Source organism: Scyliorhinus torazame, chromosome 14, assembly GCF_047496885.1.
Source record: "Scyliorhinus torazame isolate Kashiwa2021f chromosome 14, sScyTor2.1, whole genome shotgun sequence".
NCBI classification, from domain to species: Eukaryota; Metazoa; Chordata; class Chondrichthyes; order Carcharhiniformes; family Scyliorhinidae; genus Scyliorhinus; species Scyliorhinus torazame.
Window position 1 is genome coordinate 65,312,832 of NC_092720.1, and position 11,372 is coordinate 65,324,203.

The window sequence follows — 11,372 nt, forward strand, 5'->3', positions numbered from 1 at the left end:
CCTGCCATCTTGACTCCCCTCCCAGCTTCACCCCTGCCATCTTCATCCCACTCCCAGCTTCCCCCCGTCATCTTCATCCCACTGCCAGCTTCACCCATTGTCTTCTTCATCCCACTCCCAGCTTCACCCCTGCCATCTTCATCCCACTCCCAGCTTCACCGCCGTCATCTTCACTACCCTCCCAGCTTCCCCCCGTCATGTTCACTCCCCTCCAAGCTTCACCCCGTCATCTTCACTCCCCACTCAGCTTCACCCCCCCGTCATTTTCACTCCCCTCCCAGCTTCACCCCCCGTCATCTTCATTCCACTCCCAGCTTCACCCCCCGTCATCTTCATCCCACTCCCAGCTTCCACCATCATCTTCACTCCCCTCCCAGCTTCACCCCCGTCATCTTCACCCCCCTCCCAGCTTCCCCCGTCATCTTCACTCCCCTCCCAGCTTCCCCCGTCATCTTCATCCCACTCCCAGCTTCCCCCGTCATCTTCACCCCCCTCCCAGCTTCCCCCGTCATCTTCACTCCCCTCCCAGCTTCACCCCCGTCATCTTCATCCCACTCCCAGCTTCCCCCCGTCATCTTCACTCCCGTCCCAGCTTCACCCCCGTCATCTTCACTCCTCTCCCAGAATCCCCCGTCATCTTCACTCCCCTCCCAGCTTCCCCTGTCATCTTCACTCCTCGCCCAGCTTCCCCCGTCAGCTTCACTCCTCGCCCAGCTTCCCCCGTCATCTTCACTCCTCTCCCAGATTCACCCCCCGTCATCTTCACTCCTCTCCCAGCTTCCCCCGTCATCTTCACCCCCCTCCCAGCTTCCTCCCGTCATCTTCACTCCCCCCACCCAGATTCCCCCCGTCATCTTCACTCCCCTCCCTGCTTCCCCCGTCATCTTCACTCCCCTCCCAGCTTCACCCCCCGTCATCTTCATCCCACTTCCAGCTTCCACCGTCATCTTCACTCCCCTCCCAGCTTCACCCCCGTCATCTTCATCCCACTCCCAGCTTCCACCGTCATCTTCACTCCCCTCCCAGCTTCACCCCCGTCATCTTCATCCCACTCCCAGCTTCCCCCCGTCATCTTCACTCCCGTCCCAGCTTCACCCCCGTCATCTTCACTCCTCTCCCAGAATCCCCCGTCATCTTCACTCCCCTCCCAGCTTCCCCTGTCATCTTCACTCCTCTCCCAGCTTCCCCCGTCATCTTCACTCCCCTCCCAGATTCACTCCCCGTCATCTTCACTCCTCTCCCAGCTTCCCCCGACATCTTCACCCCCCTCCCAGCTTCCTCCCGTCATCTTCACTCCCCCCACCCAGATTCCCCCCGTCATCTTCACTCCCCTCCCTGCTTCCCCCGTCATCTTCATCCCACTCCCAACTTCCACCGTCATCTTCACTCCCCTCCCAGCTTCACCCCCGTCATCTTCATCCCACTCCCAGCTTCCACCGTCATCTTCACTCCCCTCCCAGCTTCACCCCCCCGTCATCTTCATCCCACTCCCAGCTTCCCCCATTATCTTCTCTTCCCTCCCAGCTTCACCGCCCGTCATCTTTATCCCACTTCCAGCTACCCCCCATCACCTTCACTCCCCTCCCAGCTTCACCCCTGCCGTCTTAATACCACTCCCAGCTTCCCCGTCATCTTCACTCCCCTCCCAGCTTCACTCCCCGTCATCTTCACTCCCTTCCCAGCTTCACCCCTGCCACCTTCATACCACTCCCAGCTTCCCCGTCATCTTCCCCCCCCACCCAGCTTCACCCCCGACATCTTCATCCCTCTCCCAGCTTCCCCCCGTCATCTTCATTCCACTCCCAGCTTCCCCCCGTCATCTTCACTCCCCTCCCTGCTTCCCCCCCGTCATCTTCACTCCCCCCCAACTTCCCTGTCATCTTCATACCACTCCCAGCTTCCCCGTCATCTTCACTCCCCTCCCAGCTTCACCCCCCGTCATCTTCACTCCCCTCCCAGCTTCACCCGTCACCTTCATCCCACTCCCAGCTTCACCCTGCCACCTTTATACCACTCCCAGCTTCCCCGTCATCTTCACCCCCCACCCAGTTTCACCCCCCCAACATCTTCATCCACTCCCAGCTTCCCCCCCCGTGCCATCTTCATCCCTCTCCCAGCTTCCCCCCCGTCATCTTCATACCACTCCCAGCTTCCCCGTCATCTTCACTCCCCTCCCAGCTTCACCCCCCGTCATCTTCACACTCCTCCCAGGTTCCCCGTCATCTTCACCCCCCTCCCAGCTTCCCCCGTCATCTTCACTCCCCTCCCAGCTTCACCCCCCGTAATCTTCATCCCACTCCCAACTTCCCCCATCATCTTCACTCCTCTCCCAGCTTCCCCCATCATCTTCACTCCCCTCCCAGCTTCACCCCCGTCACCTTCACTCCCCTCCCAGCTTCAACCCCCGTATTCTTCACTTCCCTCCCAGCTTCACCCCACGTCATCTTCATCCCTATCCCAGCGTCACCCCCCGTCATCTTCATCCCACTCCCAGCTCCCCCCCCGTCATCTTCACTCCCCTCCCAGCTTCACCCCCCGTCATCTTCATCCCTATCCCAGCGTTACCCCCCGTCATCTTCATCCCACTCCCAGCTCCCCCCCGTCATCTTCACTCCCCTCCCAGCTTCACCCCCCGTCATCTTCACACCCCTCCCAGCTTCCCCGTCATCTTCACTCCCTTCCCAGCTTCAACCCCCGTCATCTTAACTCCCCTCCCAGCTTCACCCCCCGTCATCTTCATCCCTCTCCCAGCTTCACCCCCCGTCATCTTCATCCCACTCCAAGCTCCCCCCTGTCATCTTCACTCCCCTCCCAGCTTCTCCCCATCATCTTCACTCCCCTCCCAGCTTCCCTTCTGTCATCTTCACTCCCCTCCCAGCTTCACCCCTGTCATCTTCACTCCCCTCTACCCAGCTTCACTCCCTGTCATCTTCAACCTTTTCCCAGCTTCACCCCCCATCATCTTCACTCCCCTCCCAGCTTCACCCCCCGTCATCTTCATCCCACTCCCAGCTTCACCCCCCGTCATGTTCATCCCACTCCCAGCTTCCACCATCATCTTCACTCCCCTCCCCACTTCACCCCCGTCATCGTCACCCTCCCTCCCAGCTTCCCCCGTCATCTTCACTCCCCTCCCAGCTTCCCCCGTCATCTTCATCCCACTCCCAGCTTCCCCCGTCATCTTCACTCCTCTCCCAGCTTCCCCTGTCATCTTCACTCCTCTCCCAGTTTCCCCCGTCATCTTCACCCCCCTCCCAGCTTCCCCCGTCATCTTCACTCCCCTCCCAGCTTCACCCCCGTCATCTTCATCCCACTCCCAGCTTCCCCCCGTCATCTTCACTCCCGTCCCAGCTTCACCCCCCATCATCTTCACTCCCCTCCCAGCTTCCCCCGTCATCTTCACTCCCCTCCCAGCTTCCCCCATCATCTTCACTCCTCTCCCATCTTCCCCCGTCATCTTCACACCCCTCCCAGCTTCCCCGTCATTTTCACTCCCCTCCCAGCTTCAACCCCCGTCATCTTCACTCTCCTCCCAGCTTCACCCCCCGTTATCTTCATCCCACTCCCAACTTCCCCCATCATCTTCACTCCTCTCCCAGCTTCCCCCATCATCTTCACTCCTCTCCCAGCTTCCCCCGTCATCTTCATCCCACTCCCAGCTTCACCCCCGTCACCTTCACTCCCCTCCCAGCTTCACCCCCGTCACCTTCACTTCCCTCCCAGCTTCAACCCCCGTCATCTTCACTCCCCTCCCAGTTTCACCCCACGTCATCTTCATACCTCTCCCAGCTTCACCCCCCGTCATCTTCATCCCACTCCCAGCTCCCCCCCTGTCATCTTCACTCCCCTCCCAGCTTCACCCCCCGTCATCTTCACTCCCCTCCCAGCTTCCCCCATCATCTTCACTCCTCTCCCATCTTCCCCCGTCATCTTCACACCCCTCCCAGCTTCCCCGTCATCTTCACTCTCCTCCCAGCTTCACCCCCCGTTATCTTCATCCCACTCCCAACTTCCCCCATCATCTTCACTCCTCTCCCAGCTTCCCCCATCATCTTCACTCCTCTCCCAGCTTCCCCCGTCATCTTCATCCCACTCCCAGCTTCACCCCCGTCACCTTCACTCCCCTCCCAGCTTCACCCCCGTCACCTTCACTTCCCTCCCAGCTTCAACCCCCGTCATCTTCACTCCCCTCCCAGTTTCACCCCACGTCATCTTCATACCTCTCCCAGCTTCACCCCCCGTCAACTTCATCCCACTCCCAGCTCCCCCCCTGTCATCTTCACTCCCCTCCCAGCTTCACCCCCCGTCATCTTCACTCCCCTCCCAGCTTCCCCCATCATCTTCACTCCTCTCCCATCTTCCCCCGTCATCTTCACACCCCTCCCAGCTTCCCCGTCATCTTCACTCACCTCCCAGCTTCAACCCCCGTCACCTTCACTCCCCTCCCAGTTTCACCCCGTCATTTTCACTCCCTCCCAGCTTCACCCCTGCCATCTTCATCCCTCTCCCAGTTCTACCCTCTGTCATCTTCACTCCCCTCCCAGCTTCATTCCTGTCATCTTCATGCTCTCCCAGCTTCACTCCCTGCCATCTCCATCCCCCTCCCAGCTTTACCCCCTGCCATCTTCATCCCCATCCCAGCTTCACTCCCTGCCATCTTCACTCCCCCCACCCAGCTTCTCCCCTGCCATCTTCATCCCTCTCCCAGTTCTACCCTCTTTCACCTTCACCCCTTTCCCAACTTCACCCCCTGCCATCTTCATCCCTCTCCCAGCTCTCCCTGCCATCTTCATTCCACCCCACCCAGTGGCCATCTTCATTCCCCCCCCATCCTGTGTCATCTTCACTCCCCTCCCAGCTTCACCCCCTGTTATCTTCATCCCTCCCAGTTTCACCCGCTACCATCTTCGTCTCCTCTCCCATACTCATAGCCCTCCCTACATTTTCATTCTGCCCTTTCATGCTTCACCCCCGCCACACCCTACGACCTTCCACTCGCACCTAACCTTCTTGCCCTCCTTCCCCTTTGCCGCAACCCTACCAGCACTTGGTGAAGATTCCAACGTTCCGAAGCAAGTGGGAAAAGCCAGCAAAGACGATGGAAGATGCTACGGGTGCTGAGGTTACAAAGTAACTCTGACATCAGAATTTGTTGCACCCCCACCCCCCCTTCCCACCCCACCCCCACCTCCACCCCCCCCCCCCACCCCCCACACCCCTCCACACCCCCACACCCCTCCACCCCCACCTTCCCCCCCCACCCCCAACTTTCACGCTGTAGTCCAGGCGTGTTCTGGACCAATGTGTTTTCCTACTGGTGTCATGGAGAATCGGGAGTGGGGGGGAGGGGGGGTGGACAATTCCTGTTGGGGCTTCACCTGTTTCCCATTAGTGGGAAGCAAATTGATTTACGTCAGCCATCAATGGGATTCCTGATCTGCCATGGTGGGCACCAATGGAAGCTCCCATGGGAAACTCACTCAGGCTTGAAATATATGTTTGGACTCCTGCTGAATTCTGCCCTCCCCCTCACCCCCCCATGCCCCCCTGCAACCCCCCCCATGCCCCCCTGCAATCCCCCACCCCATGCCCCCTTACCATTGAAGCCGCTGGAAGGGGCAAGGGAGAATTCTGCCCTTCATTAGAGTTGCCAGTTTAGAGGAGACAGAATGTATCAATGTTGACAACAGGAATTTGAAAATGAGGTCTGATTCATTTTTTGAAATTATTTTGCTGCAGTCAGCAACCCTGCCATCTTGTTTTGTTCCACTTTCTGTGGGGTTATCATTTCCTCTCGAAGGTTGGTCAGAGAGCAATGGAGTCACATAGATTCCTCACTGGCATCCTTAAATCAGAGTCTATCAGCAAGGTGTAAACTTGCACCTATCCAAGGAGCAATGACTGTGGACGTTGAGCTGCATTTTTCCAGCAAATGTAAATCACAGTCACTTCCACCGGATGTCAGCTGTTAAAGGCACAGTTGTCTTTGACCTTTATGCTAGGAGGTCATTGCAGGCTATTACTGAGGGCTGAATAACATTTACCAATCAGCTGCGCACAGATGCACAAAATACGTTTTGAATTAATTGCTTTTACCAGAAAGCACTTTTATCCATTTCCCCATGGACAATGTGCAGTAGCTTGACAAGTTACTACAATTGTATAAAGTGATAGGACTCTCACAGGTTCAACTCGCTACAAATTGCACCCATGTGGTATTTTTTGCTTATTTGCTGAATGCTATTGATCTGTTATGTTGTCGGTGTAACATAAGCGGCTTCCTTGTGGTGACAAAGGAAGGTTCAGACGTGGAGATAACTTCAACACGTTTATTAAACTATTTACCCTTCTATTACTCGGGTTCGACACTACTGCTAATCCTACTGGCGCTACCCAGACTGACTAACCAGCTGCTGCAATCCACGTGGTGGGTGTAATATTGAATCAACCCTGTGTCTGTACTCACTGACTGTCTCCACTGGAAAGAGGCAGATCATGTGTATGGTGTCCTTTATATAGGGGTTGGTGTAATGCCCCCCTGTGGTCGTGTCACCTCCTTGTGTATCGTGAATGTCTATTGGTCATGTCCTATCTACTTGATCTATTGGTTGAGTCTGTGTGTGTGATGTCTTTGGTGCTGCCTCTAGTGTCTAGCTAGCCTACATGTATTTACATTGATGCACATCACCACAGCTATTATCTACATGAAAAAGAAGCTGTTTCACTCTCTCAAAGTACAGTTCATTTATGCTAGTGAATCTCACTTTCCTGGAATCTTCCCCAATGTGTTTATTTACAGGGCACCACCAGCCTCTACATCCACAACAATAATGGTTCTGCTTGGACCCGTGATCTCCAGAGTTTCTTGTTTTGCCTGTGTGGGCAGTGATGATGCTGGGGACTCCCAACACCTGCCCTGGTCCTTTCCCTGCAATTATGGATTTTCCTGCAGAAAGTGACAGCTGGAATAATGAGTGACTATTGAGAATGTAAGAGGAGAGTAGGGCTTGTGCACATATTGCATGTGGGGAGAGTTGGAGAAGGTACAAGATGGATTGATTTTGGGAAGTTGATGAATTTGAACAGCAGCATATGTCATGAGAAATGAAGGAGGCATGATGGGAACAATTTTTGGTTGTACGATGTTAATGTGCAGAGGACAATGGGAATGTAACAAAGGATAGTTTATTAAAAAATCTTTTTATTGGCATTTCTCATATTTATAAACATTTGTATATGTACATCACATTTTTCTTACCTGCGTTAGTTTATTTTATTGTACAGAAAGGTTTATTTTTTGTCTTTCTTTTCATTGGTCCTATATACATTTCGCCGCCCTCTGGGTCGGTCTATGGTCCCTTCCCCCTCCCCCCCTTGCGGTAACAAGGGATAGTTGTCTTAATGTGCCCTTGTCTTAATGTGGTATGGTGAAGGGCATAGTAGAGGGAAGGAATGAGAAGAGTGTTGCAAGGTGTTGTTGAGAGAGATGTGAAGAGATGCATTCGCTTTGCTGTTCTTGTGAGGTCATTGAATCTTTTCCTGCTTTGAAACCATGTTGCGATGGTCATGCTGGTAGCCGTTTCACCCTGCAATCTGTGGCTTGGGGCCCTGATTGATCGTTGACCTCAGATGGGTGCTTTACTTGCCGCTACCATCTCTCCCTCAGTGGTGCTGATCACAGTGAGGAGCTGCCAGTCTCAACTTGGCCAGCCTCTCTCAGGGTAGTAGGATATCTTCCCAGAAGCCCTCGATCCCAGGGAAGTGCTTGATTGGCACTTAATATGATAAGCCTTCTCCACAGGAGGCAAGGAAGGACTCCCACCAGCTCTCCAGCCGGTGGCCGAGAGCTTCATTGACTCGATTAAATGTGACCCATAATGTGACATTTTGTCCATAATATTGGGAAGACAGCCGGTTCATCTAATTTAAATTGCCCAGACCCCACATAACCAGCATCACAGGGCTTTGCCATCAGTCCTACAGCAATTCCCATGCCAGGTTAAAATTGGGCTTTATTTTTCTATTTTGTTGCAAAGAACAGTAGTGAGTCTGAGGATAGTGAGTGTTTTAGACACAAGCGAAAGGCCACCAAAAAGCTGATAAAAATGAAAAATATAGGATATGCGATTAAATTAGCAAGGAATCTAAAAACAGATAGTAAGAGCCTCTACACGTATTTTGAAAGGAGGAGAGTAGCTAAAGTAAAGATTTGTTGCTGAAGAGCAGAGATAGGAGAGATTATCTTGGGGAATGAGGAAATGGCAGAACTATTGACCAAATTGTGGCAGGCGATGGCACAATGGTAATGTCACTGGAGTAGTAATTGCGGAGCTCTATGCTCTGGAAATACAGATTCAAATCCCACAATGGCAGCTGCTGGATTGCAAAATCAGTTTATAAATCTGGAATATAAAATTAGCTCTTACTTGACTTGGCCTACAAGTGACTCCTGATCCACAGCAATGAGCTTGAATCCTAACTGCCCCTCTGAAATAGCCTTGCAAGCTATTTAGTTCAAGAGTAATTAGGAATGAACAAAAAATGCTGGCCTCATAGTTGATGCCCAAATCCCATGAATGGATAACAGAAAAAAACAGTGGGCGGGATTCTCCGTAGCCCGACAGCAAAATTGGGATCAATGATCGGGTGGAGAAAGGCCTCCGACACTGGAATCGTGGCAGGTACCGGTTTTACGCCGGTTGGCGATGCTCCTCCCCTCCAAATCGGCATCATCGGTACGCTCGCAGTTGCAACGTCGTTGGTGCGTCATCAGCCGGCCCACCCGTGATGCTCCGCACCCAATGGACTGATTTCCCGACGGCAAGGGCTACGTGTGGTCCCAGAAGTCGGGAACCTTACGTGCTGATTGTGGACAGTGTCCGTCGCTGCCACACTCGGCCAGGATCCGTGCCGCTGGCCAGGAGGCTTCTGATAGGGCTGGGGGGAGTGGTGGGGGGTGGCCAGGGGGTGGGCTGTGGAGTCAAAGTGGGTGGGTACGCTGTCCAACACGGCCAGTCTCATGTTTCCCGGTGTGACTGTTGGGGGCATAGGCCTGCGCGGCTGCAGCTCGTCAGCCCTGCACATGCGCCTCCCGTGACGTGGCAATTCTCTGGCCGTTTTCTTCACGATCTGCGGGTGCTCCACACTGAGGGTGCTAGCCCCTCCCCGGTACCAAAATCAGTGAGAGATTCATGCCTATTTCCCATCGTGGAGCAGCATCGATTCTCCCATGGCCCCACACTTAGCCACAGAAATGGAGAATCCAGCCCTGTGTCTGTCTTTAAGTTTGAAGACACTTGTTTACATATCGGATTAGTAAGTTCAGAGGAAAGAGTGAGGAAATTAAGGTAATTAATATCAGCAGAGGAAAAGTTACCACAGCAACCCAAGGAGGTCTAAAATCTGACAAACCCCATGACTTGATGACACACATCCTTGGGTTCTAAATTAATTTGCTGCAGAGATAGTGGATGTGCTGGTTATGATTTTCTAAAATTCCACAGATCCTGGAATGATTCCAGCAGGGTAGAAGTTTGAAAACTATTAATGAAAGGAGGGAAAGTAAATAGGTACTTATGGGCCAGCTAGCCTGACATCAATCATTATGAAAGTACTGGAATCTATTCTTAAGGAAGCCTTAACAATGCACTTAGAAAAGTATAGCATGATTGGAAGAAGTCAATATGGGTTTTATTTAAGAGAAATTCTGTGTGACAAATGTATTAGCATACTTGGGGATGTAACTAGAAGGGTAGATACAGAGAAACCAGTAGATGTAGTATAACTGGGTTTCCAAAAGCATTCGATAAGGTGCTGCACAAAAATTCAATACACAAGATAAAAGCTCATGGATTGCGGGTGATATGTTAGCCTGTATAGCGGATTGGCTAATGAACAGGAAGCAAAGGGTAAGGCTAAATGAGGGACTTTTCAAGTTGGTAGACTAGTAGAGTGTCAGGAGGAACAACACACAGACCTCAACTATTTACAACCTATATTAATGACTTAGGCAAAGAGGTAGAAATGTATCTAAGTCAGGAAAGCAAATGGCATGTTGGCCTTTGTTGCAAGGGTATTGGAGTACAACAATAAAGAAGTCTCACTACAATTAATACAGTGTGTAATTTTGGTCTTCATTTTAAGGAACAATATATTTTCATTGGTGGAAGAACATTAAGGTTTATTGGATTGGTCCCTGGGCTGAGATGACTTTCCTATAATGAGAGGCTGAGTAAACTAGATCTGTGTTTAGAAGAATGAGAGGTGATCTCATTGAAATAGTGAAGTTTATGAAGGATTATAAGGATTATGAAGGAGTTGAAACTCAAGATCAACCATGGTCATAATGAATAGTGGAGCAGGCTCGACAGAACATATGTCTTCTGCTCCTAGTCCTTATATTCTCCTGTTCCACACTCTTGTGAGTAAAGGGATATGGGAACACAGCAAAAAAATGGGATTAGGATTACAAATCTTGTGGAGGATGAACACCAACAATGATTGGGCCAAACAGTCTGTTTCTGTGTTATAATTTCCATATAATTGCATGTAATTCCAGGTTTTTCCAATATTTGAGGATTACATTTCACAATGTGTTCACATTGTTTACCACGAAAAATAGCTGAAGGTTTTACATGATGTGAAAACCACTGGTTCTGCATACAGTAGTAAATGAACACTTGGCAATTTAAGATGCATGAATATTAAATATTTGGATATATTTATTGTAGGAACAAAGGAAAGTAAGCAAAAAAAATGTGTTTTTCCGGTAGGAAGTGAGCATGCATACTCAGGACGCGGGTGTTGTTTATTGGATGCTAGTCTGGGAATATGCACAAAGAAAAATGTGGGGCATTCTTGGGTGATAGGTGCTCAAAACAATTGGAGCTGAAAAATACATGGATTTTGGTCAGGAAATACCGATGTGGTGACATGTGGTAATGGAAAGATGTCAGTGTGAAAATGTTGCTTGTTGCTTTGTATGTGAGTGAGGTGTGTGCTGTGAGTGAAGCCCCAAATTGAAAGAATCGTCCAGGGGCACAAATTATATAATTATGCAATTTAAACTAGATCTGCTCGAGTTACGGCTGAAGTCTACTAATATTCCCCTCTATATCTAGTTTATTACCCAAAAACACAACCTGGACAACACATAATGACTGAATGCAACTTGGTTGTTTTGGCCTTTTATGGTTCAGGAAATAACAACTAGAAATAGTGGAGAATAATCTAAAATATTTCAAGATATTTTCTTTTTTTTCTTTCATCCGCAAAGTCACTGCAAGTATCAGAACTTGCAATTGCCTGAGACAGAAATTCAACATTTTTACTGAAATATCATCTGCTGATAATTGCGCTGAGCCATATTTTCC